At 45.8% G+C, this 27693-nt stretch overlaps 1 protein-coding gene across 5 annotated transcripts in view; it reads right to left on the minus strand.

Moving 5' to 3' along the window:
- DPF3 (double PHD fingers 3) overlaps positions 1-27693 on the minus strand; it is a 283778-nt gene that overhangs the window by 19876 nt on the left and 236209 nt on the right. For 2 of the 5 annotated variants that reach the window (XR_004919706.2, XM_078053878.1), the window contains exon 10: positions 25741-27536. The exons of the other annotated variants lie outside the window; for them this stretch is intronic. The gene's annotated coding sequence lies outside the window, so the exon portion shown is untranslated. Of the gene's footprint in view, positions 1-25740; positions 27537-27693 lie in introns of those variants that run through there. 5 annotated transcript variants of the gene reach the window in all.

The raw sequence follows: 27693 nt of genomic DNA on the forward strand, positions 1-27693 counted from the left end.
TGGATATTTCCAACCTTTCAAGGACAAAAATATCTAAACAGGCCTTGTTGATTAAGCTCACATTACAATTGTGACTTAGAAGTTAACAGAAGTCATTAACCAGTCAATGTCACTCTATAGATATTCAGCACAGTGAGAAAAACGCAGTTCATTGTCAACAAACCCTGGGCAAAACTGGACACGGGGCTGTGACATGCGTCTCTTATATTATGGTCCTTATTAAAAGAGTTTGTTATTTCATCATCACCAATATTTAATTTGGACTAGGCTAAGCCACATTGCTGATTAAATTACAGCTCCAGGAAAAAAAAAACACACACACACACAGACACAACATTATCTTGCTAGGTATGTGCTGAAAATATAAATAAAACAGATACAAATAACTGCGGACTAGTATAGTCTATTATTTATTCATTGTGAAATTATAAACACCTAATTATGTTTTATTACCTTATTTATCAATGTTGATCTCTTAAAAACTAATTTCTCAGGAAAGAAAAGCCTAAATACCCATGATTCCCAGGCAAATAAGTGCAAACCTCAAATTGTGCTCCTTATGATGCTTAGTTTATAGAAATTACATTATATAAGGGGCACCTGGGTGGCTCAGTCGTTAAGCGTCTGCCTTCTGCTCAGGTCATGATCCCAGGGTCCTGGGATCGAGCCCCGCATCGGGCTCCCTGCTCAGCGGGAAGCCTGCTTCTCCCTCTCCCACTCCCCCTGCTTGTGTTCCATCTCTCGCTGGGTCTCTCTCTCTGTCAAATAAATAAATAAATAATCTTTTTAAAAAAAGAAATTACATTATATAAAATACGTAGGATCAATTCCAGTCTGAAACAGCACCAAAAACAAGTCTCCGTGGGCATTCATTAAAAAATAATTTGGTTCAAATTTCTAACAGTTCTCTATATTCATACACACATAAAATTTCTAATATTTACATATTGCAAAACTATATAAGAAGCTTTAGCTGAAGAATTATGCAAAGTGCAGTCAAATTGGAATCATCCATGCTAAAGAGTAATTTGAGGAGAAAAAAATATTAGTAGCTCACTTTGGGAAGCCTCTCATTCAATTAGATCCGTTCATTCTCATTTATTCTCTCTCTCCCTCACTCCTCTCTGTCTCTCTCTGTCTCTGTCTCTCCCTCCCTCTATTTCTCTCCCTCGCTCCTTCTTTCCATCATCCTCCACTTTGAGACCCAGGTTGTCAGGTGGAGGGAATGAGGCTCTGAGTCATTATACTTCATCTGTAAAAGGGTGAACCAATTCTGAGCAATCAAGAATTCAACCTCTGCACACAGATATTATGACATATGTTAACCAGGCACTGCTTCTTCACACAGATTCTTTCCCAAGCCCTGCTTTGTAAACCTTCTTCCATGGTCTGCAGATTCAACTCTCATCTGCCCCAGCATTACTTCTAATGCTAAGACATCCGCAAATCAATGATCACAATAGCATTCCAGAGGCACCTGCATGGCTCCTTTTTTTTCTTATCATTTTTAATGTACTTCAAAGAGGACAAAGAAGAGAAAGAGAGTAGAAAGGGTAAAGACCAAACAAACAAAAATGCATTAAAAATAAATGATGGTGTGAGCCCTAGCTGCCTTTTGCTTGAGCAAACACATCACTGTGCAGCAAATTCAACTAGTCTTAGAGGTCTGCTTATCCTCCCTCAAAGCTGCCAAACTCTAGGGCACCCAAGTACTATGTGGGAGGCAAACCACAGAGACTGTTGCACTGGTCATTATTATCAATAACTATAGAAAGCACATTTGTGCAAAAGCATTAGGGACACATTTAATGGGCTAAATAGCTAAGGGCTCATGGAACCATTCTCAAACGGCCCTAGAAATTCCTCTCCCCATCCCCCAAAGTTTTCATGGTCAAGAATGGTCCAAGATAGAGTCTCATCTATAAACCTGAAGGCACGTGGTTGATCCTCTTAAAGTGAAATAATGGAATGAGGCAGACTTGACCTGGATTTATATAACTTACCTGACTGGCCCAGGTTAGGGCCAAGGCACAGCACTATAAAGATGTCAAGAACCACAGTAATGATACCAGCATCCCTAATTCATCACCACAGCTGAGGACCAACGATAATTTTATCGATTTACTCATTCCCTTAATAGTATTTGTTGAATAGATAAATGTGGTAGGCACTTTTCTGGGCATTGGGGATCCAATAGTGAGAAAAACCAAACCCTATCCACATGGGGTAAGTACCACAATTTGAGATCTACTGCAGCATCTGAGTCCCTTGGACAAGTCATTTTGCCTCTCTGAACATTAGTTTTTCAATATATTAAATGAAAGGATAAAAATCCACTATCCACAAAGCTGTGGCCCTGCCTATGCATTCATAAACAGTATTTTTAGAGATACGATTAATCCCAAATTGCCCATCTGGTTGGTGGGATAAATAAGTCTTCTAAAGTTTGCCAGCTAAAATTCAAAGTGAAAAAAAAAAAAAACTAAGAAGGAAATTAAAATAAGCAGTTAGTATTGCTAGAATTCATGTCAACTTTTCCACTGGGCTAGCCCAGTACTAGTCCAATACCATGAAAGAAGGCAAAAGAAATCTAGAAACCTAAAGCACTTCTCATCAACCTCACTACTTACACCCATGCAATAAGGTGGGCCTATTCAGATGTGTTGTCAATGAATCTGCAGGCAGAGGCCTTGGGAAAGTTTTCATCTGTGAAGAATATTAGATCTGGGTTAAGCTGGTCATGGGACAGGGGGCTGGTATTGCCTGGCAGCCAGTGGAAGAAGAGGGTCACCAACATATATTCAGGAGACAGGAGAGGCTAGAGATGTAGATTTAGAAATCATCAGGTGCGGGTGGTAGATGAAGCCTTGGCACTTGGTGCCAAGATACTCAGGGAAAAACCCAGAGTAAAAAATAAAAAGGACCTCGTTGGGAGGAGGGGGAAGGGTAACCATTGGAATGAAGCAACTCAGGTTGACTCGCCTTTCAAATCTTTAGCTGGAATTATAGATTGTAGGCAACCATCTGCAGGTGATGCTTGCTCCACACGTGTGTGGAGGCCAGACTGAATCACTGTCCAGAGCCCAATATCAGTATTAGGTATGAGTCTCTGACATAGGCTGTGCATTTCAGGCCTCTTTGGACATCAGGAGCATCCAGCCATTGGCCTTGGCTAAAGGCTTTGGGTTTTCCTTGGAAAAGTGAGCCTGAAGAAGAAACTGTTGCTCAGATTGGAGACCCTGTAATCCCTGTGCTTCCTTCTTGAGGGTTTTGTGGTGTAAGTGATGGATAGCTGGTGGAAAAGAGTGGTGATTCATCAACACGTGATTACCTGTATCCTCCAGCTGCCGATCTTCCATGAATTGGAAGATGGATTCATGAGTAGTCTAAGTTCTTGAGTTCTCTGAGGACCTTTGAGATGGTATTAATTTATTTCTTTCAAAAATATTTCAGAGTTGTACCAAGCCAAAAGGAAAAAGATACTTTCTTGCTTTTTTGTCTTTCTCTATGCGAAACTGGGAAGCAATCATAGAAGCGCCTAGAAGCAGAGGACTGACAGTATGCCTGTGACACTTAGACACTTTTGTTTTACATTTTATTTTTTAAATCATTTTTAGTCTATTTTTGAGGGTTCTTCTGGCTGCAGTTTACTTGATTGTGATCAGGTTCTTACAGAAAAATAACCATATTTAATTTGACCAAATTCACTGAGCACCTACTAAGTGCTAGGAACTGTATAAATGATGAAGTTTCAAAGACAGCTGAGACACAGATTCTGCCTTGAGGAGCTCAAGTTTAGGAGGTGTGATAGGCAGCCTATAAGATGGCCACCAAAAGTCCCCCCTCTCCTGGTATTTATAAGCTTGTATAATTCTCTCCCCTTGAGCGTGGGCTGGACTTACTGACTCACCTGTAATCAAGTAGAATATGAGAAGTGATGGTATTCCCTCCTAACACTGAGTAATAAAAAGACTGTGACTTGCATCATTGGCACCCTCTCTTATGTTTTCTCACAAACTGCTCTAAGGGAAGCCAGCTGCTGTGTTGTGAGATGCTCTCTGGAGAGGTCCATATCGCGACAAATAAACGGAGGCCTCAGTCCAATAGCCTGGGAGGACATGAATCCTGCCACAACCATGTGAGTGAGCTTGGAATTGGATCCTCTCCCATCGAGCCTTTAAATGAGACTATGGCCCTAAATGACAAGCTGACTGCCACTTCATGGGAGACCTTGATCCAGAGGCACTCAGCTAAACCACATAGATTCCTGTCCACAGAAACTATGAGATAATAAATGTTTATTGTTTTAAGCTGTTAGGTTTTGGGGTAATTTGTTATACAGCAACAAATAACTATTATAGGTCATATTTTTTTTAAAAAATGACTATAATATAATATACTAAGTGCTATAATAGGGGAACAAATAAAGTGCTTACAGACGGAGAAGGAATAAATAATGGGGGACTTGGGAGGCCAGGGAGAGGAGGTAACATTTGATCTGGGCCTTGGAGGATGAAGAGGAATTTTCTAAGTGGAAAAAAAGAGAGAAAAGAGCATTATAGGGAGAAGAAATACCAGGAAATTTAAGGTGCATGGTCCACTTAAGCAAAACAGAGTGGCTCAAGGAGAGCAGGAGAAAAGGCAAGTGGCAAAACATGGTGCTAAAAAGGTAAGGAGAAAGACTGTCAAAGGTCCCTTATGCAGGCATGAAGATCTGAATTTGCTTCTACAGGCACTGAGGAATCGTCAGAGATTCTTTTTTTAAGATTTTATTTATTTATTTGACATGGAGAGAGAGACAGCGAGAGAAGGAACACAAGCAGGGGGAGTGGGAGAGGGAAAAGCAGGCTCCCCGCTGAGCAGGGAGCCTGATGTGGGGCTCGATCCCAGGACCCTGGGATCATGACCTGAGCTGAAGGCAGACGCTCAATGACTGAGCCACCCAGGCACCCCGAATCCTCAGAGATTTTTAAACAAGGACCCGATTTGCTTGTACACACGCTTTGGAGAAATGACTGGTGGTAGGGCAGAGGACAGATGTAGTAGAGATGGCTAGGGCAGATGACCAGTTACAGTATCCATTTATTCTACAAACTTCTATTGAGCACTTATGATGTACCAGGCACTGTGGGAAGTGCTAAGCAAAGAGTTACACAGACAAAAGCTCCTACTAATGTGGAGCTTAGCTTCGAGAGTGGGGACACTAGTCCAGAACCAGTCTTAGAACTGTGGGGATAAATGTGGGAAACATTTGAGAGGTAGAATTGGTCAACGGGACATGATGCCAGCTAGACACAGGCGTGAGCAAGAGGGAGGAGTCAAAGATGACACCAAGATTCCCAGATTGGGCCACAGAGTGGGTGGGCCACACCATTAGCTGAGATGGGGATGGTGGGCTTGCAGAGAGTAACACAGAGTCAGTTTCAACACATGGCATCTGTTGTTTGGTGAAGATGTCCAGGTGTCAGTGAGAAAATACGGGTCAATGTTCAGGAGAGAAGACAGCTTGGAGATGTCAATTTAGAAATCATCAGATGTGGGTGGTAAATGGAACCTTGGTACTTGATGAGATACTTGGGGAGAGACCACAGAGAAAAAGTAAAAAGGATCTCCTTGGGAGGAGGCGGGAGGGTAACCATTGGAACTGAAGGCATCCCAGGGCATGAAGAAGAGAACTCGGTGAGAAAGACAGAGACAATGTGGTCACAAAAGGGCCAGGAGAGCCTGGAGAGAGCCCTTCATGTCATCCAAGAAAAGGGAAGGGAGGGTCACAGCATCGAGTGAGAGATGAAGTAATATAAGAACTGAAGAGAACATGTTACCCCAAGCAAGCCATTGGTCGTTGAAACTGGATAAAGTGGTCTCTGGGAATAGTGCGCCCTGGGCCTCTCTGGATGACTGGATGGTTTCAGCATTATAGAGGGAAGAAGTCACTAGAAGGTTCTCTCACAACATGCTTCTCCTTCCACAGGCTTTGTCCTTCACTCTCAAGCTTGGAAACGCCATATGAAATCGTCTCAGGGATGTCTAATTCCATTCACTGATAGCAGGGGTCGTTTTTTGATGGAGGTTCCATGGCCAAAGCTAGGCCCTGCCAGGATCAGTTTCCATCTTTGTCCCAGGAGATGCATCAAGTCTCTGGAAGCCAGTTCTTTCTCTCTGACCCTGGATTGAAGCTCTTCAGTCCCTGGTTTCAGAGCCCTGCCTGTAAGGCTGGGGCAGGTCCAGGTTCTCTCACAGCCCTGAGTCTGGTCAAGGGCACCTTCATATTCTCTAGAAATGCCCAGATCCAGGAGGGAGGTTGGTGGCACAGGCAGGAGAGCAGCACTGAGTCAGACAGAATGGTGAGGACAGGGGAGGATGGAAATGATCACCAGGCAGCAATGTTGGTGACTGTGGTGCTTTTCTAAAATGCCCACAAATTCTTTGATCCTCCTCTTTTCAAGAGGTTTCCCCAACCATTGAATGTGGGCTGGACTTGACTTGCTTTAACAAATAACAGTAAAAGAGGAAGTAACACTATGCAAATTCTGAGTTATAAAAAGACAACTCAGGTTTCCATTTTGGTCTCTCCCCCCCTCTCCCCAACCCTCCCTGCCTCCCTCTCCCCCCCATCTTACTCTGGATAAAGTCAGCGGCTGCATTACAAGGTGCCCAATGGGAAGGTCCATATGGCAAGGAACTGAGATTGGCCTCTGGCCAACAACCAGCAGAGAACTGAGGCCCTCAATCTAACAGCCTGAGATGAATGGAGGTGAATGGAGGCCTATCAACAACATGTGAGCAAGCCTAGAAGTGACCCCTTCAGCCCCAGTCAAGCCTCGAAATGACTGCAGCCCCATCCAACATCTTGACTACCACATCATGAAAGAACATGTGCCAAAACCACCCAGCTCAGCCATTCCCAGATTCCCGACCCTGAGAAACTATGAGCTAATGTTTATTGCTCTAAGCTGCTGAGTTTGGGAGTAATTTGTTACACAGCAAGAGATAACTAATATACTAGCAAATGAGGAACAGTAACGGGTTGGGTGGGAAGGCTCTAGAAAAGCCAGACATTTGATAGGACTACTGCCTAGGCAGGATCCCAGCCACAGTGAGGCCCAGCGCTGAATAATGAAGGCAGAAGTGGGGTTTGGGATTTTATCTCATTTCCTCTCTTGCATGGAGGGCTGTTATTTTTTAAATAAATCTTCTTTAAAAGAGCTAAGAGCGGGAATGAAGATAATTTAAAGGATGATGTAGGGATGAATAAAAAAAGAAGTGAATAGATGTGAAGACTCAGAACGCAACGGGAGCACATCCACAGCTTCCTGGGCCCAACCTGTTGGCACAGTGCGGGCCAGAGAGCCCTTCTCCACTGTACAAGCTGCTGCCTCTGGCCTCTCATCTTGTTCTCCACACCCTTGTCTCAGTGTCACCCTGCTCCGCCCTCCTTCCACTTTCCGGAGTCTACCTCTCACCTCCAACAACCTTTCTGCTCAGGTTCCCTGGAAAAAGTCTTCCATTTTAGAAAGTCAGGGACTTCCTGGGAGTTCAACAAACTGATATGAGCAGAGCAACAGCCTACAGCCAGTATTTTGGCCTAAAGAAAGCAGTGTTTGCATAGCTAAATGATCACGACTCCTAATGTTTTCAAGTCATGGTTTCATTTGATGAAATTATTGATTTCATTGTTGTGGGGACAGCAACCCTGTGAGGTAGACAGGACAGATATAAATATTTCTGATTTATAGGTGAGGAAACTGCAGCTCAGAATGGCTCAGGCAGGGAGCAACCAGTGGACACAGGGCTAGGCTAGCATCCATGTCTCCACACACTAGTCCTCTGGACCCTTTACTTCACCCTGCGGTTTCTCACTACATGGCGTTCCAACATGGCTGACCCAAATGCAGCTGCCCAACTTCATTTCCGCTTCTTACTTTGAGCTGTTAAATATAACAGCATTTTCCCCTCTTATTCACAAGAAGTTTGCTAAGGCACAGTAATGTCGGTCACTGAATTTCTCTGTACCTTGGTTTCCTCAGCTTGTACCACCCAAAGGTGGACTAGTTCTCCCCTAAGGCCTTTTTGGGCCTCAGTGTTCCATACCTCGAGCAAAATCTCTCAGAAAGCCAGGCTTCCTCACATTAGGCAAGGTGTCAAGTCCTTACCATCTCGCAGTGACAAATCCCGGAAATCCCTGGGGAAGAATGGCCCAGGAGTAAGCCAGTCCGGCCCATACAAAGGGGCCCTGGAGGCCGCCAGAAGTAGGCCAGCAGCCTCTGGTGGCATTACTGGGCTTTGGCTCCTAAGAATCTCAACAGAGGTCCCTGACCTCACTGGCTACAGCTCCTCTGGCAGAGGTTAGAGAGGGAAGGAATCATTCCCCTCTTCCCTCCTCACCATCCCTCTCAGTCCTGCTGGCCGTTTATTCCTGCATGGAGCCGGTTGTCCAAGTCCTCCCTAGAGCTACCCTGAGTGGACTGCCCATCATCAGCTCTCCAGGTGGAGCCTCTGAGAGAAGCACAAAAAGACATCTGGCAACCAGAGCCAATTTCACAACAGGCCCAGACACCTCCATTACACTGTCAAGTCAAGAAAGGACAGGAGTGTTCCTTTTTCACTTTATTTAGGAGAGGAACAAAAGAGCAGACAGAAAGGGCCCCGCTTCTTGCATTCACCAGACTGTATTGCAGTCATGACGCCTATAACACTTATCCTCCACCCTGAAACCCCAAAAGAGACTCGCTGACTCCTCCCAATCCTCCTCCCTCTTCATCCCCCAATTTCCTGAGTCACTAGTTCACTTTCCAAATTGAGATGGCAGGAGAATGGAAAGTGAAGATGGTGATGGTGACAGCCAGCCTCCCCTGAAGCCTCCTACCCAAGCCCCTTGAACACCCAAGATCCCTGATGTCCTTCAACACTCTAGGCAAGAAGGAAACAAAAATCGCACTGAACCAACGCTGCTCAAAAGAGAAATATCCTTGGGCTCCATGGGATTACATTAAAACCCAGCACAGTCTGGCCTTGTATTAACTCCGCATTTGCTTCCAACCTCCAGCACAAAGGCACCACCAGCTCTGCACTCTTCCTGCATCTTTGGTCACTCGGTCCAGCTCGTAGATCATTTTCCACCACAAATTCTCATTCAAGATTAATCTGCCTTTCCTTATAATCAAACAAACATTTATCCAACAAATTCATGTATAAGATTGATCTTGCTGTTTACTTAGAAAGCTGGAAGAGTTGATTTTACATGGGCTTTATTTTTTCCTCCAGATAAATTAGGGAGTTGAGATAGTACAAGAGAAAGCAAATCAATGGCTATTTCCAGTTACCAGCATCTGTCTTCAGATTTCATAGAAACGATGCTCTAAGACAAGTAGTTGATTCAGTACAATAATACCCATCAATGTTAGAGTACCGCTAAAGGAGGGCTTTTCCTGGTAGTTTGTAAATGTGGACCAGAGCCTCACAACTGTTGGAAGACCCACAAAGCCCTTCTGGGTAAGTGGTGGTCAACTCCATCACACAACAGGGAAATGAAATGAGTATCTCTGAAATGGCCCTGGTTCACCTGAAGGATAGGAATGAGAGAATTAGGAATACATCACCAGAAACCTAACCTCCCTTCAGACATAGCTAAGTATGTGGCACATATACCACTTTTCCATCCCATACTCATGGCAGACATCACTAATCAATTCAACATTCTCTTCCAGTGCTCATGGCTGAGACCTTCGGATCCTTCTTAGCCCAGCACTCCAAGCAACCATGACCAGTCTGAGTTTTCATATAAAAAGAAAAGAGTTGCTACCTCTGAGCTGGAAGCTGGTAAGCTTAATAGGTTAAAAGCCTCCTGTGAGAATTAAGGATGCAAGCCTTAAGAAGTTCACCAGTCAAATATTTAACTCCTGTTTCCCTTTCTGTGAGTCAGAGACCCTATCTAAACAACTAGGACCACTAACCCAATGGTGGCCTTGTTTTGTGGCTGGACGAACAGGCGGTATTCCCACAGTCACATACTCCTGTTTTCACAGAAAATGATCTGAAAGACGCTTTCTAAAGAGATTTTTTTTTTAAATAGTGGTTAATAGTTTTTAAAACTACTTCAGCAGTTATGAGGTATCAACTCACCCCTCCTTAAGTAATTCCGCTGTCTCTCATTGCCTGGGGTGAGAAGTAAGCTCTTAGCATTACAAGCTTCTTTGCTGTCTGGTCACAACTGCCTTTTTCAGATTCATCTTCTTTCATGACCCTGACCCAACTACCACTACACCCCATGCAACAGCCACACAGAAAAGCATTTGCCGAATTCCTCCCTCTCCCCACCCCAACCCCCCCAAAACCTGCTCTTTTTGCACTTCACACTTTTGCACACAGAGGTCTCTCTGTCCTATCCCTCAGCTCCCATTCACAGCCAAACCTGTCAAGCAGATGGTCTACACTCCAGCTACATAAAGTGGGGTCCATGAACCAGCAGCCTGAGCATCACCTGGGAGCTTGTTAGAAACACCCACTCCTGACCTCTGAACCTAAATCTGCATTTTAAGGAGATCCCCAGATGACTTGTGTGCACAGTGAATTTTGAGATGCATTGCCCTAAATCCACTCCTCTTTCTGGGATCCCCACTCAGTCTTCATTCTCTCTAATCTGACTTCCCTCCCCAGCTCTCCACCAAAACAACTCTCACTGAATGAGGGAAACTGTCAATTCATATATGAATAAAAGAATCAATGAAATAACCACTTCCACCTTTTGCCTATCCTTGGAACTTCTATTCATCCTTCAAGGCCAGCCCCACTTCTATAAAGACCAATGCAGACGAGGAAACCCAAGTGCCAAGAGGCTGGGGGCACTCCTGGAACACAGCCAGTGCGTATTCTCGGCACCCACACCATGCCACCTTTGAGTGACGTCAGGAAGGACGCCCAGGATCTCCCGCAGAAGGCCCTTGCAGCCATGGTCAGAGGCCGAGCTCCAAGGCCGGAGCAGGTACGGCAAGTCTAACGTTGCTTTGTGGCCAAGGCCCCAGGCGGAGCAAATCAGCTTCCCTTATTCGGGTTCCTATCCACTGCCGTGTATGCTACCCCATCCCCCAACCCCTTCCCAAGCAGCCCCACTTCCTTGCCTCGAGGGGGAAGTTCTCCTTTTCCTCTGGAGCACAAGGCCCTCAGAGGAAATATCAGTCGCTGGTCTCCCCATTTCCCCACGCCAAAGCGATGTCATTGTGGTGATCCTGTAGGTTTCCCACCTTAGAGCCCAGAAGAAACACCACGGGAGATGCAGATCCTGACAGGGGCGGGAGTCCTGGGGCCACACTCGGCGACCTCCCCCCCACTGCCTCCCAGACTCTCCTCATATCAGCAAACTGTGCCACGATGCTGGTATATGGGACCACGGGCAAGTCCACCAACTACTCTGATCCTGAGTCCGCCTTGGTCAAATGAGGCTCCAGAATCTTTCCTGCCCACCTCATCCTTCTATTGTGAGGATCGCAGCAATACAGTGTGTGCTACTGCTTTGTTAAACTGGAACACGCTTTAAAAAAAGCAAGGTTTTACCACTCTTCTGCTTTGTTTTGGCACCAACCAACAGCCCCTATTCTCATTCCCAGAAATTCTGTATTTCTCTCAACCTCATAGCCTACTGTCGACATACTCCTAAGTGCTTCAGACAGTCCTGTGATTGTTGGATGCAAAAGACATCAATTCATACTGGCCAGTGTCCAGACATAATCTACATCTTCCTGATAGCAGTTCTGTGTGCCAGAGACCCATGGGTCCCATGCATAAACAGGAGGCCCTCACTTCCTCTCGGGGGCCTCAGGCCAACATACACTCTCTCCCCAAGATAAGGCCCTTTAGACAACAAAGCACTCAGAATATTTCCTTTGTGTAAGAACAAACCCAAGTGCCCACCCCAGTGTTAGGAAAGAGTTAAGGCGGCATTTCCATTGTGTTGTTACGAACCACTGAATATCTTTGCAGCCTAATTAAATTGCACTCTTGCAATGATGAATGAATTAGCCCCAGAACAAGCATTGCTTTCCACCATTTTCTATTTGAGTGTCGATTTAACCATCTTAAGAGGAGAACACGGGAGCCCACATCAGAAGGGGACAACTCGTCAGAGCCGGGTGGCCCTTACTCACTGAGTGAGCTGGTACTCCTTCCCCTCAGCAGAAGCTCCGACCGCTACTCCTTACCACGCACCACCCTCCCTGCACTGCTTCTCGCACGCCCGTATCCAGAGACTCCACGCCCATCCTCGAAGTCACACCTCCGCATATATCTACAGACCCCCTCTCTCTTTCCTACTCCCCCCAACCCCAGTTCAGCCCAACCCTTGCCTGCTCTGTGCCTGTACCCCAGCCACGGTGCTGACCAGCCTCCGTTGAAATGGCAACCACGAATCTTGGCGGTACCCCCCATTTCTCCCTGGGCAAACCACTCTCCCACACCTCTCCATTTTCTCCAGTCTCCCATAGCTTGCATCACTTCCTCACACTCTCCTTATTTTGTTGAAAAAATATATTCGTGATCAGAATAAAACGATCTCTTCTTCTCCGTGCACATCCCCCCAGCCCCCTGCACCTGTGCCCCTCCTATTACCAGAAACAAACTCTCCCAGCTCCAACCCAAGGCTAATCCCCCAATTGTGCCTGGATCCCAACCTCTCACACCTCCCTGAGAATTCTCTTCCTGCTGTTCTTTCCTTTGGCATCAATTTCTCTTCTGCTGGCATACAAACACATTGTAAGAGCTCCCATCTTTCAAAGAGACCTTCCTGACTGAGCATCCCCTCCATCAAGGACCCAATTTCTGCTCCTCTTTTCAGCCCGACTCCTCGAAAGGGCCAGCGCCCTCCATCCCCTTTCTGCACTCTCTTGTCCGCACTCTCTTGTCCTCCTTCCACCTCCCCAGCTGCCCCCTATCAATCTCCTTTGCTGGAATCCCCTCTTCTCTCTAACTCTAGACCCTTCTTTTTATCTAGTTAAACTCACTTCCCCCAGTATCATCCACATACTTCTAACTCCCAAATTGATCTCTCCAGCACGGACCTGTGCCCTGAGTTCCAGACTCATATAACCACTTGCCATGGTGGTTGGGAACCCAAGGACTAAAAGTAAGAAAGATCCAAGATGGCGAAGGATCACTGTGGGAAAATCCCCATCTCAGGGGACCCTGAAGCCAGGAGGGGAGCCTGCAGCTGGGGGCTATATTATCTTCATGGAGCTGGGAGGTAGAACTCATAGCAAGCAGAAAAGCTGATAGCACCAGCTTTCAGAACTCCCAGGATGCATCTGGGATCATGAATAAGTAAAGAGGTGATCACAGGTTCCAGAAATCGTGAGAACAGAGAGGAGAGATGAAGTGAGAAGAGGAAGAATTAGTAAATCTGGGGGAAGGACATGGGGTGGGGAGGGAGACGGGAGACAAAGAAGGAAGCTGGAAGGAATGGGTAAGAGAATGAAAGTAAGAACCCAGAAAAGAGATTTGGGTTCTTACGTATTCAGGAGACACAACCAGAATTCTGGCTGAATTCTTAAAAAGATGTAGAAACTCAATTCTCTGAGTCCTCCCTAGAAGAGTATTCAGCACTATTACTACGAACAGTTCCCATTTATCGAGGTGCTTCCTGAGTGCTAGACACTTTGAACACACGTCCTCATTTAACGCTTGAAACAACCTGTGAACCAGGTGTTACTGTCCCCATTTTATAGAAGCTGAAGCTCAGAGTAGGGAAGAATCTACTCAAGACATCCTGGCAAAGGGTTGGCAGCAGCACGATGCACAGCCACATCTTATCCCAACATCCATGCAGGCAACTACCATACCACTGAGCCACAGGAGACAGACCATGGAGAGACCCTTCTCCTGACACAAGGAGGCTGAGGTGCCAATGGGCCACCCTCCAGGGAGCACTGGGCCTTCTGAGTATCCGGTGGCTTCCCCAGTCAGAGGGCTGCCCTCCTGCGCTAAGGTCCTGCTTTCCTCTCCACAACCCCTCTCCCCTGTTCACCCTCCAGGCTGGGGAGTGTGAGGCGAGCCTGAGGAGTCTGCAGGGTGGTGTAAGGATTTGGGGGAACTTGTCATCCCAGCCCCCACAGCTAATCCAGGATCCTGAATTAAAGGTGCTCCTGAATTACCCCAGGGCAAAATCAGGTCAAGGCCACCTCCAAACCTGACCCTCGCAGAGTTAAAGGTGAGGAACTGGAAGAGCTTCGAGGCAAAGAAGCTAATTAGTTCCCTAAAACCAAAAGGGGAGGAACAGAGACTGGATAGAGGGGATAGCTGGAGGAGGAGGCCCAAGGAAGAGAGCACTCAAGGGGGAGTCCAGAGCCTCAGGCCTACATGGCCCTGAGGGAGCTCTGAAATCTTGGCATTGACTCTGTTTCCTCCTCTGTTGGGTCTGCTCTGAGGCCTCCTCTCTGCTCCCAACAGCCTCGGACAGAGTGGCAGTCGGGGCCAATGTGGTTTCATGTGAAATGGGCCCAGTCTGTGGGACAATGGAGCCTGACCTCTGGAAGGCCAGAGCTGGACGACATCAATGTTTCTCCACAGGTGCGCACCCCACAGGGGCCCGGGGAGCCACATGGAAGATGCCCGGTCTAACCGAACCCAGTCAGTTCTCCAACTACCTCTCCAGGGGAAGAGATGGATGGATCTGGGCGGGCGGGGATTCACAGGGATGGGTGGACAGAGAGGACAGAGGAGGCCTCGGCTCCCACAGCGTAACCAGGAATGGGGGGCAGGGTAAGATACAAACTGCCATCTCTCTTTCCCAAACCCCTGGAACGGTGCCTGGAACTTCCACCAGCGAACTGACCCCTGTGGCTGAAAAACTTGACTTCCAAAAAGCCGCAGTTAAAATGCAAAGCAGTTTGTCAGACCAGTTCGCTCCCTCATGGGTTCCTCACTCAGTCTCCTCAGAGCCTCTGACTGTCGGCACCACAGTGAGGCTGGGACCACCCAGTCCAACCCCTTCTCTCGACACCTGAGGACACTGAGCCCCCAAAAGGTGAAGTGACAGCCCAGAGCCACGGGGCAAGGTAGCGGCGAGGCTGGAAGGTTAACCCCGGTCTCCTAGGTCTTTCTACAGTGTGGACTGGCTCCTGGGAGTGTAACTCAGGTGGTCTGGAATCGTGGCATCCTGCTCCTGGGGCCGCCTCTGCTTCGGTTCAGCCACCACAGCAAAAGAGAGCCCCTGGGGCCTCACCAGCTAACTCCTCCCTGACCCTGCCTTCCGGAAGGATGAATGCACATCAAAACCCTGGGGCCAAACTATTCCTGGGTACTGTCCATTCTGCACCCAGCTCCCTTTTCCATGGCCTCCTGGGTAAGAGAAGTGTCCAGAAGGGGATAACTCTAAAGGCTTTCACAGAAAAAAGACCCTTCTAAGAAACATTCCTCTGGACAATGGGAATAAGGCAAGCAAACAGGGCGATGGAAGAAAAAGGTAGGTTTGTTTGTTTGGTTAATGTCACATTCTCACCAAAAAGGTATCGTGGAACTTTGGAGTTCATCTGACTAATATACTAGGTTGGATTCCTTATTTACACAGATGGAGAATGAATTTCTTTTGAAGCAGATCAACCAAATGATGCCTGGAGCCTTAAAGTGAGGTAATGAGAAGCAAAGAAGTCCCAGGAGAGGAAAAGTACCGCATCTGGGATTGAGAGGAAGCTCTTTGCTCCCCTCCCGACAGATGCATAGACACCTAAAGTGGTCCCACAGAGCTGCCTGGCACTGGGGAGCGTGGCCAGGGCAGCTGGCTCTTTGCAATGACCCAGTCAGCCCTTGCTGGGAAACATAGATTCATTAGCATACTGGCTAAACCCACAATGCTGACCGGCCAGTGGGTAACAGGACTCCCAGCCAGGATGGATTCTCCCAGGAGCCAGCATGACTTTTGTTACTAAAAAAAAAGTAAAGTTTCACAGAGGAGGTTGGGGGAGAGGAAACAAGAATGAACAGAAGCCCAGAGCTCTTGGTTTAAGAACTGAGCGGGGAGAATGCCGAAGGGTCCCCCTCCCTGGCCGATGGTTAGAAAGGAAGGAAAGAGCACCAGCTTTTGAAGTCAAAGCAGATCAGTACCTGCCATTTCTCCTCCTCTTTCCCTCAGCTGTAAAATAGGCCCAACATCCCAGGGTTGTTAGAGGAGATGACGAGACTAGAGAACGTGTGATGGCGTGTGGCTGCTCAGGGAGCCTGACACAATACAAAACCCCATCTGGTCCAGAGGAAAAGCCCCAGGGGAAACCCTCTCCCAGTAAACCCTGGAACAAGGCACAGGGGCCTTCCCGGGGAGGAGGAGGGCTGTCCCAGTGGTGGCGGGCTGACTCATTTGGCTAACAGTCCTTAATTTCCCTCTTCACATTTTGGGAGCCCTGGAGTGCTCTTCCCCCAAATGAGGCGTGCAGCAGAAATGAGCTGTGATTAGCACAGCACAGAGACCAGAGGATGGGGGCAGGGGAGGGCGAGCTGCACAGTTTCCTGGAATTAATGGAGAGGGAGCAGGAAGGGCAAGTTGCTGTCTCGGAAGATCTCTCTCTGCGCCAATCACCAGGCAGGGACTTCTTTTTTAAAGCCAACCTTCGCATCCTCTGTAGGGCAAAATCAACTCTGAGAGCTGCCTGTGATAGATCTAATGCGCCATTAGAGACAGGCCTGGGGTGTTTTCTGCAGGGCACACAGTGAAATTTCAAGCCAGTATGTAGGTGATGTAGGTGGAGGCATGAAACAGACACAGAACACTGCACTGGATGCAGTTAACACTTGGCCCCAGCGCGCTGGCCGAACCCGATCTGCAGCATCGATGCAGTCAAAGGCAGATGAAGGAAAGAGAGAATTTGACAGGGTTTGGTGAGACGGTGCCGTAGGAGGTCCAGGTGCTGCATAAACGTCAGCGGGGGCGGACTGCGGAGATGGCAGGGGGGAAGCGGAGGGGATCCAGAAGCTGGCTTCCGATTTTTTTTGCTTTTCTCAGAGGGAAGATGGATATTCCTCCATTGCGGGTTTCAATTCTGTGCTGGGAGGTGACCTTTTCAGTCCACGGCTCTGCCACTTCAGGGCATGCCCACACCAACATAAGTGCCACTGAACGTTACAGGCAAATAATAAGCAAAGGCAAATGCACTAGAGATCTAGAGTCTAGCCCGGGCCCCGCCCTTCCCCCTGGCTCTGACCATGTCACATAACCCTGCTGAGTTTTGGCCCATGCATCTGCTAAGTGGGACAGTAACCCGACCAGGCTGCCAGGGAACTAACCTTGAGAGCATGGTGGAAGTGCCAACCGTTCTTGGCCAAGTAGAGAAGATGGCCCTACTCTTTGGACTCATGATGCATGTTCCCCCCACACGGCGACACCTCTTTCAGCCCTGGGGGCCAGCAAAGAACCCACCGACGAGATGAAGTGGGGAGACATGAGCACAGGAGGTAGAAATGGAAGTGAGGACTCAGGAACCGTAATCTCGGGACTTCTTGATTCCTCCACATGGGAAGCGGCTAAGGGCAAACAGGCAATGGTCCCAGGAGCTTGCACACCCAAACCAAGGCAAGGGCCAGAATCTGAGCCTCCTTTCCTTGATTTTCCTCAACTACATTCAGTGACCAGTAGGTCTAAAGGTCACTTTTTCAAAGAAACTCTCTCCAGCTTGACAAAAAGGACAAGATCGATTTGATCCCAAATTTCAATCTCTTAGATACAAAGCTCTCTGGGGCCAACCAGCCTCTCAGGATATCCCATACTCCTCTTCAAATGTGTTACAAACCAGGAGATACTAGAAGATGGTTTCAGGATAACACTTGGTAGAAAAAGCCCACAGAATTATTTGATACTCAGCAAGATGAACATTTCATCAATTGGCCAAGCATCATACAGAAGACAGGATACACTGGGGTTCTGTCACAGGTCATTTAGAAGGAGTCCTAACCACTTCTTTCCCCCCCAAGGGCTAGGATCCCCCAGTCACGACAGGGTCAGAGGCAGTCTGGTAGGGAAGAGTATATGAACCCAAACTTCTTGACGTGTAGTTTGGCTGTCCTCATTCAGCCGTCCCAAACATCACATTCATCCTGCTCAAGAACCCAGGACACACTGACTTCCTCCCTTCCTGTTTCCCGCATTATGGATCAGGCCCCACCATGCCAGGATGCTATGTACATTCCTCTGACTTCTCTCCACAGCCCAGGACCTTCCTCCATTCAGGCTCATCTCACGCTGGCTGCAACACCCCCATGCTGCTCACACCTCTGCGCTTTGGCTCAGGTACTTTCCACTTTCAGTGGCCTGTCTTCTCTTTGCTCACCCCAACTGTACTCATCGTCCCGCGAAGACCTCCCTCGCTACTTCCGCTTGCGCTGGAAACTCCCTTTGCTCAGCCCGTGTGGCACTCACATTTTGTACCAACTTGGCACTTAATTATAAATGGTCTTGTCTTGAATAATATGCTAACCACCTGTCTCCTCTCTTTGTGAACAGAAAAGACGACTCACACAGTGGAGAGAGTCAGAGCCAGAAAATCCTCGATTGGAAAAATCAGACATTTACAGCCGTGACTACTACCATTGTCAACTCAATCTCCCTGAGTCTCAACTTCCATATCTGTGAAATAGGAATAGTAATCTGAACCTGAAAAGACTGATAGACAGCTTTAACAAGCTAACATCTATAAGAAGCCTATTGGTGACTAGCACATAGAAAGTACCCCCGGAAATTTGTTTCGACTCTTTTATGCCCTGTAAAACTGAGCACAGTATTGCAAATAGAAGACATTCAATAAATGTTTGATTAATTGATCAGGAGCATAAAGCAAACCAATAACTGGAGGGTCATTATACAAAGTAACAGTATGCAGTCAAAACGTATTGATCTATTTTTCAATTACGGACAAAAGGTTGATGTCTACAGAGGAAAAACAATCTATTTTAACTAAAGAACTTTTCAGGATTAGAAACTGCCAGTCTCTTTGAGCCCATAACTCAGCCAGGGAGAAATTTCAGCATAAGTGTTCATGCCAGCAACTCATCACGCCCCTCCTTCACCCCTTCTTACACAAGCTCTCCCCGATCCCAACCTCTTTTATATTTCGGGTCCTCAGAAGGTTGACTTCACACACCAAAAAATACAGTACAATCCCTCCTACTTCTTCAAATCAAACACAGAGCAAAACGATAGGAGTTCTTTTCTAAGTTAATGTAGAAAGAACCCTGACCACAGATTTCCCAAGCAGAATTTTTTTTTATACATATAAATATAAAATTAACTTCATCTTTTAATAAGATCTTTCTTCCCCTACCTACTAAGTTGGGGAGAGGGGAGTAGACAACCATGAATATTAGTGAAGTTGTTCAACCAAAATCAAGCTGAGAATCATATCCGGGTCCTATGAGCAAGGATGAACTCCGTAGCCCGAGGATGATGCTGGACACGGTGGAGCCCAATGAGATGAGAACTGGTTTGGGACTCCGTGGCCCGAGGATGATGCTGGACACGGTGGAGCCCAATGAGATGAGAACTGGTTTGGGACTCAGAACTCAGAAGGAGTTGTCAGAAGAACTATCTTCCCTTGTGGCCTTTTGGCCTTACTGTCCTTTCCAGTTGCTTCTCGCTCTTTGTTTTTTACATATTTAACATTTCTCTGGAGGAAAATGTCTCTTGCCACTGTATTCACTTTCCAGCTGGTGTCTCACATTACCCAAACAATGGAAGTCCCCATAAGCCTTGGGACATTGCTTCGGTATGAATAGGAACCAGCCTAGAAATGTAATTTTGGTTAATGATCACAATACACATTCATAAGACCAATTCTCCCCGGGCCTCCCCACTCCTGGGTGGTGAGTCGGACACTAACTCTTGCAGGTTCCCCAGCTACAATTCAAAGCATTGCCAAACTTGACGAGACCCTGAGAGGTCATCTAGCCCACACCCCTCACTCCTATGCAGAAGTGTTTGGCTATCAGTGAGGTCATATCAGCCTCAATAGTCAAAAATTCTTGATGTCAAAGGAACTGTTTGTCAGTGTGTTCTAAGCCCCTACTTCTCTTGACCTCTCTAGAGACCAAAAAGATCAGCGTCTTTTTTCTCAATGATGCACATAAGAATAGTTATTAAGTGACCACAATCCTCTCCCCCAAGTTAACCCCAAATCCTTTCCCCTTTTCTTAAAGGGCTTTATTGTTCATCCCTTTAATTATTTCTAATATTCTTTTCTGTACTTTTTTGTTTTCCCAGTTATTTTCAGCTAATTCAAACACAGTGGTGTCAAATATTGAGTAGAAGTGGAGAAATACTTGCCAGCCCTTGCACATTATGCCCCACATAACACAGCCTGGCATCAGGCTAACTCAACAATAAACAGCATGCTGCCCCTTCAGCTAGTTCCGCTAGAACTTCCAGGTCCATCTCAGTGATGACGGTGTCCTGCCAGGTGATCCCTAACCGCACAGTCCCCATGATCACATCAGTCAAGTGGGTACTAAACCACTGATACCCACTGTGATCACCTCACACCGAAGTAGTTCCTATTCTGGTGGAAGGAAAGATCAGGTAACCATGGGATTGTGCTACTGACACCATATTTATGTAAAATACAAGACATACTGTTTTCTAACTAGAATCTTCCTCCTTCTAGTCAGTGCCTAAAAGCGAACATCTGGATGACCCCAGGTATGATCACGGGGTGGAGCTTGGCACAAATGGAGCAGACATACAACATACTGATCCCAAACCTGAACCCTATTAAGAAAACTTGGAAGTAACTCAGGGGACTTAGCAATAAGCACCCCTAACACACACCCTGAAATCTGAAAAGTTGCTCATTCTCTCCAAACAATGAAGTATCCTCTCACAATGGCTAAAGAGCATCTCTTTGATAGATTTGGCAAGGCAGCTGCCACCTGGCATGACTAGCTCATAGGCCGCCCGTCAGGCTCATCCCACACTAACTTGGAAGAAGGTTTGAATTCTGTAGTAGATCTGGTATCAGGAATCTTCCTTACCATCTAGGGAAGACAATTACTCGTTGGTTCTTTTGGAATGTGAGGTACTGAGTGGGAGAAGTGTTCTGTTTCTGAATATGACCACAAGCATCAGAGTGCTCAGGAAGAAATGCACCTCAGCAACATCCTCAACACCTCATCACTAACAATTTCAGGAAGCCACAGCCATTGGAGAACCAGAAAGAGGCCATTTCTTTAACTGCAACAACCCCACACCTCCCAAGCTGGGCTCTACTAAATGTGCTTTATCATTTACCTCATACACAAACCACGGTCTATGTTCACTTAGCTTCTAGGAGCCATTTGCCTGAATTCAGCTCTTTTACATTTGGCCTTTTTTCATGCTTAAGTTGGTAGAGATGAATGATGTTAGTCATTATGCCTCCAAGAGTCACCATTATGTATGGCTAGCATGTCGACTGGCTGGATTATTTATAGGTACTTTTGGTAAGCCCTGTACTATTGTAGTTTGGACTCGGCACCAAAACTAGAAAATCTAATAATGGCTTTCTAACATCTTGTGATGGAATTTTTGGCTCAAAAACCTTTTTGGGTATAGGCCTCGCACAGCTTACATTACTGATCATGAAATGCACCTCTTGCCCTTGACCCGGTGATGTGAAATTCTTCTCTTAGTCCTGATGCTTTGAAAAGGCCTTAAATACCAACCACCACCACCTCCCAATTTAATAGTATAATACTCTCTATTTCTGAGTCAGGATCAGCAAACTATGGCCCATGGGCCAAATCTGACCAGCTAGCTGCCTATTTTTTTTTTTTTTTTTAGGATTTTATTTATTTATCTGACAGAGAGAGAGAGAGAGACAGGAGAGAGGGAACACAAGTAGGGGGAGTGGGAGAGGGAGAAGCAGGCTTCCCGCCGAGCAGGGAGCCTGATGCGGGGCTCGATCCCAGGACCCTGGGATCATGACCTGAGCCGAAGGCAGCCGCTTAACCAACTGAGCCACCCAGGCGCCCCTAGCTGCCTATTTCTGTAGATAAAGTTTTATAGGAACACGGCTGTGCCCATTCATTTATATATTGTCTGTGGTGGCTTTCATGCTACAGCCCCAGCGCTGAGGAGTAGCAACAGACATCTGGCCTGCAAAGCCTGAAATATTTACTATCTGGCCCTTTACGGAAAAGTCTACAGAGCCCCTGTTATAAAGCATGAGGAAAACAAACTGCTTATTCAGAATAGCCTTCTCCTTCTCTTCTGGACCAAAGAAAATAAAGCAAGAAAACAACCCTGACCCAAGTGACTAGTTTTTGCATATACTACTTTGCATGAAATCTGTTCTCCGTTGTAGTGTCTTCTGAAATAAGATGCATATAAGATGTGAAATACTTAAGACAAATTTAAGTAACAAAAATTCTGGAGTGACATATATATTTTTATATAAAATATGAATTTACATAGGGGCACCTGGGCGGCTCAGTTGGTTGGGCATCCAACTCTTGGTTTCGGCTCAGCTCATGATCTCAGGGTCACCCCTGGGGTCAAGCCCCACGTTGGGCTCTGCGTCCTGTGCAGAGTCTGCTTGTCCCTCTCCCTCCCCCTCTGCCCCTCCCCATGCTCTCTCTCTCTCTCAAATAAATAAATAAAATCTTTAAAATATATATATTTATATAAAAATATATCATAAAAATATGTATATCCCTCCTGAATTTTTATTTAAATTTCTTTTCAGTATTTTATATCTTCTATGCATCTCATTTCAGAGAACACTTTGTAAAATATATATTTCTTTAGGGGCGCCTGAGTGGCTCAGTCCGTTAAGTGTCCGACTCTTGATTTTGCCTCAAGGTCATGATCTCAGGGTCATAAGATCAAGTCCCGTGTCAAGCTATGCACTGGGCATGTAGCCTGCTTAAGATTCTCTCTCTCCCTCTCCCTCTGTCCCTCCCCACTCTCTCTCTCCAAAAAATAAATAAATAAATAAATAAATATATATACACACACATACACACACATATACTTTTTTAATATATATGTAAAAATATATATACTTTTATATATATACTTTTTAAATGTACTTTAAAATATATATATATATATTTCTTAATCAAAACAAGTTCTAAATTTGCTCTTTGGGGGATACATAAAACTTGAATTGAGTTCTGGTCACATGGAGTAATTTGGAAATCTTAGAAAAGAAGGGTAAAAGGAATGTAATATAACAGATGACTGGTCAGCAATAAGAATAAAGTGAAATAAAGATAAAGAATAAAAAGCATATCTTTGGGGCACCTGGGTGGCTCAGTCAGTTAAGCATCTGCCTTCAGCTCAGGTCATGATCCCAGGACCCTGGGATCGAGCCCCACATCGGGCTCCCTGCTCAGTGGGGTTCTACTTCTCCCTCTGCCCCCCCCCCCATGCTTGCATGCTCTCTCTCTCTGAAATAAATAAATAAATATATATATATATATCTTTAAACTGTATAGCCATACCCAGGGTTTCAAAGAGAAACTCTTTCATTTATATGCAGAGAGAGGGGGACTGGATAGGGTAATATCTTCTACTAGAATTTCATTCTGAATCCCTAATGTGCTTAATAATGACCTAGCTCCATCCAGAGATCAACCCAGGGGCCCATTCCCAGCACATAACAATTCTAAGTCAGGTTACCATTAGACACATCCGTAGGTAAAGTGAAGGAGTTTGGTCAAGGCATTCCACCCTCAACTTCACCTTACCTAGACTGGAGCCCTTGGGGAAGGCTGTCCCAAAGTCATCAAAGGGTGTCTGGTACACACTCACCTTTGGTTTAGTCCACACAAAACTGATTTTCAGTGTTTTCAATTTACTACCAACATTTTGGGGAGATCTCACCAAAATTTCTGAATTTTTGGTCCCTCTTGAGAAACCTGGGACCTGAGAACCCTAAGTCCCCATGCCTGCAGGTAGGATCCCTTGAGCTGGTAGCAGCTATCCCATTCAAAGCATGGGTGCTGTCTGGCTCCATACACTCCCTACCACTGCTTAGGGTCTACCCATGTCCTAAGGCTGAGTATCAAGGGCTGCCCCCTCTCCCTGGCACTGTTAATTTTCTCATGCCTGTCCTGCTTCACTCACTGAAAATACCTGCTCTGTAGGCATCTGAATTTTACCCCAGAACTAACATTTGACGTGAGCTAATATATTTCCAAATATATTTGGAGTGATTTTTCTCTTTGTCATTCTTTGGCTCACGTGTATACTTTTCCCCTCCCTCTTGATTAGTGACCATCTACAGACATAGAGCACATGCACGCTTTGCCAGCAACTCACTATCATTTGAAAAAGGCCCTCCCTACCCTCATGGGCCATCATTAAAGACAACTGATTCTGCTGGGTCCCCTCTAATCCTTAGTTATTTATACTGACACTACAGCTGCATGCTAGACCTCTTATCCCTAAAAGCAGCCCAAAGACAATACCTACAAAGAAAGCCTTAGTCATGAGGTAAGATACACTTTACATACAGAATGTTTGCCCATTAGAATCAAAGTACCCTTTTCTAGGGCGTAAATTAGAAGGAAGACTTCAGGTGCAATCACTTCCCTCCTAAGAAGATATTTAATCCCATTGATGACCTCTGAATGGGGTCTAGTGTCTCAAATTTAAGTCACTATAGGAAGTGGGTGATATGTAATAAATGTGCAAAACCTTCTATTTACACCAAGGATCTATCAACAGATGAATGGATAAATAAAATGTGGTACATGCATACAATGGACTATCACTCAGCCTTAAGGAAGGAAATTCTGACACCTGCTACGAGAGGCAAACCTTGAAGACATTATACTAAGAGAAATAAGGCAGTCACAAAAGGACAAATACTGTAGGATTCCACTTATATGAGATACCTAGAGTAGCCTAATTCACAGAGACAGAAAGTGGAATAGTGCTAGCCAGGGGCTAAGGAGAGGAGAGAATGAGGGGTTCTGTTTAATAGGCACAGAGTTTCAACTGGAGAAGAAGAAAAAGTTCTGGAGGTGGATGGAGATGATAGTTGTACAACAGTGTGAATGTACTTAATGCCACTGAACATTAATATGGTAAATTTTATGTAATGCGTATTTTAGGACAATAAAAAGAAAACAAAAGCCTAAGGAGGGTATACGGGTGGGGGGAGCTTTTTACTGCTAGGTAAACTTATAAGCCCATAATAAATGTCACAATGTGACAATGCTCAGAGGGCAAGACGTGGCCTGAAAGGCTGGTCTGGTTCCACCTGCCCTCAGCACCCATCCTAGAAGAGTATTCACTTCCACGCACAAGAAGAAACCAATCATAGGTTGACAGCTGTACCAACTGGCAGCCTGGGGACACTCTACCAAGAGCACCTCTCAGGCAATGGAAACATTAACCTCCCAGGTTTTTCCAAGCACACACTAAATCTTGCGCTCTTATGCCAAACTATTCTTGGCACGGATATAACGGCAACATTCGACAGGTGTATCAAGTCTGGACACATAAAGAGGCTCTCCACGGAGAGGGGGACAACGGCTGTGATGATGGGTGGATGGCAGCAACTCTGGACTCAGAGAGCAAGCACTGGCACCGACTCTGGGCACCATTCACTTCCCAAGCCAACCACCCGCCAGCCGAGCCAGCGGCAACCGCTGTTCTGCACCGCACTTCTCAATGAAACAATGAGGTTCAACACAGCTTGGGCATGCAAGTGGGCAGAATCCTTTCAAGATGGTATGAAAGTCAAACTCAAGTAGGATGAGGTCGGTAAAGCAAAATTTACAGAGATGCTATAGGAGCATTGGAAACAGGCTTTTATTTAACAGAAACTTACACAAATTTGATACAAACCCTACATTATGCAAAGCTTTATCACAATTCTACACATTATATCTTGCGGGAGTTGGTTGGAGAGTGGGTTATTATTATAATTATTAGCATTTTGAAAAGGGACCTTTTCTATCAGAAAATGTCACCGAAAAGGGCTACAGGATACAAAGACACCTTCGGTGAGCTCCTCCCGGGACTGGCCTTGAATGAGAAAGCTGAAGGGGCTAGCAGGAATTCTGTGCCACCCAATCTCCCCTTTCAAAGGCAAGAGAGATTCTCAAGCTCAGACCCATTTCAGTAACACTGACACTCAAGGACTCGCTGACGGGAATATCCGGCGTTAGGCTGCATGTTCATGATGATGACTCTGCTTGCAAGTGAGGGAAGGTCAAGAGCATGGAAATGCAGATGTGGAATAGAACGGAGTAGCCCGGCCAGTCAGCCCAGCTCCATCCCTAGGCCACAGACACAGAGCTGAATTAACATTTCTTAGGCCATCATGTTCACTGCCACCCACATGGCCACAAGGGAGCATGTTAGAAAACGAGCCTTTCTCCTTTACCCCCACGAGCAACTGAATTTGAGGCTTCTGTCACTCAGGTTGGGCTTCCTTGTCCTTGGAGATAACTCTAGAACTTTAGGCCCCCTAAAGCCAGCTCAGCAGAAGGATCCCTCTGCAAGTCTCCTCTGGAAGTTGTTAGGTGACCAAATGAACATCATCTCAGCTGATGCATATTTTGTCATCCTTTTTTTTTTTTTTTTGCTCTTTCTTCACTGCATTATTTTAAACAAAGCTGTATTTGAAAATGTTGCCCTCGCAGAGATATGGTTAATCACTAGACGGAATTCCTTTCTGAACTAGGCCTCATCAGACATGACGACCAGAAGGCGAGCTGCTTCTTGACATCCAGATAAATGGGGATTGCCTACGGGGAGGGGGTGGGGAAAGGAGTTTTTTTGGCGGGGGGCAGGGATGGAGAGACTGCTGATAGCCTTTGTGGCTCATTTATTTCGGTCACATCTTAACACATAACCATATAACATCACCAACACTTTCAATAGAATTTTGAAGAAGGAAAAAAAAAAAACCCAATCACTCCTCACTTACCACATCCAACTCGCAGAAATAAAAATACCTAAAGCACATACATGAATGGCTTTTTTAAAAGCCTGAGAGAGCAGAGTTGATCTTTATTTTCTTATTAAAAATGTGGGGTATTTTTCCTTAGAGTTAATATGCAGTCTTTATTTTACATTAAGTACTCTTTTGATTTCGTGTCTTCACAAAATTGCTTTTAACTTTCGAAGTAGAAGGTACTTTAAACAAAAATACTGTGCCACGTCAGCACTTTTTTCTTTTAAATATTGAAATAAATAAAATAGTTAACTCTTTTTTTCCATCAGTTTGTTCGTGTTTAGTTATTTCTATTGTAGAGCAATTCCAGTCTGACCTGGGTACTTTCTCACAGACACTTAAAGAAAATGTAATGAAGAATTTTAAAAAAGGAAAAAAAAAAAATCTTCTTATTGCACAAACTTAGGCCATTCCCGAGACTTCTCTGAGCTGAGCTGAGTTGTGCTGGAGGCTTTTCCACAATCCAGGCTCCTGTGTTGGCTGAAACACACGTGCAGGAGGGGGCCAGGCAAGGGAAGAGGAAGAGGAGAAGGAGGAGGAGGCGCAAATCAACGTGGCTTCTTGTCACCTTCTTCGGAAATGGCTTGCTTGGAGGATGCCGGAGTCCCCAGGTCATAGAGTTGACTGCAGAGGGAAAGGCAACGAAAGATAAAACAAAAACAACAGTACAGGACAACTACCTAAAAAAGGAAAGATTAAAATTAAGGGGGTGGTGGAAATGAAATGAATTGAAAAGAAAAACAAAGGAAGGAAGGAAGAGAACGTACTACCTATGGCCATG

The sequence above is a fragment of the Halichoerus grypus genome, chromosome 8 (assembly GCF_964656455.1).
Source record: "Halichoerus grypus chromosome 8, mHalGry1.hap1.1, whole genome shotgun sequence".
Lineage (NCBI taxonomy): Eukaryota > Metazoa > Chordata > Mammalia > Carnivora > Phocidae > Halichoerus > Halichoerus grypus.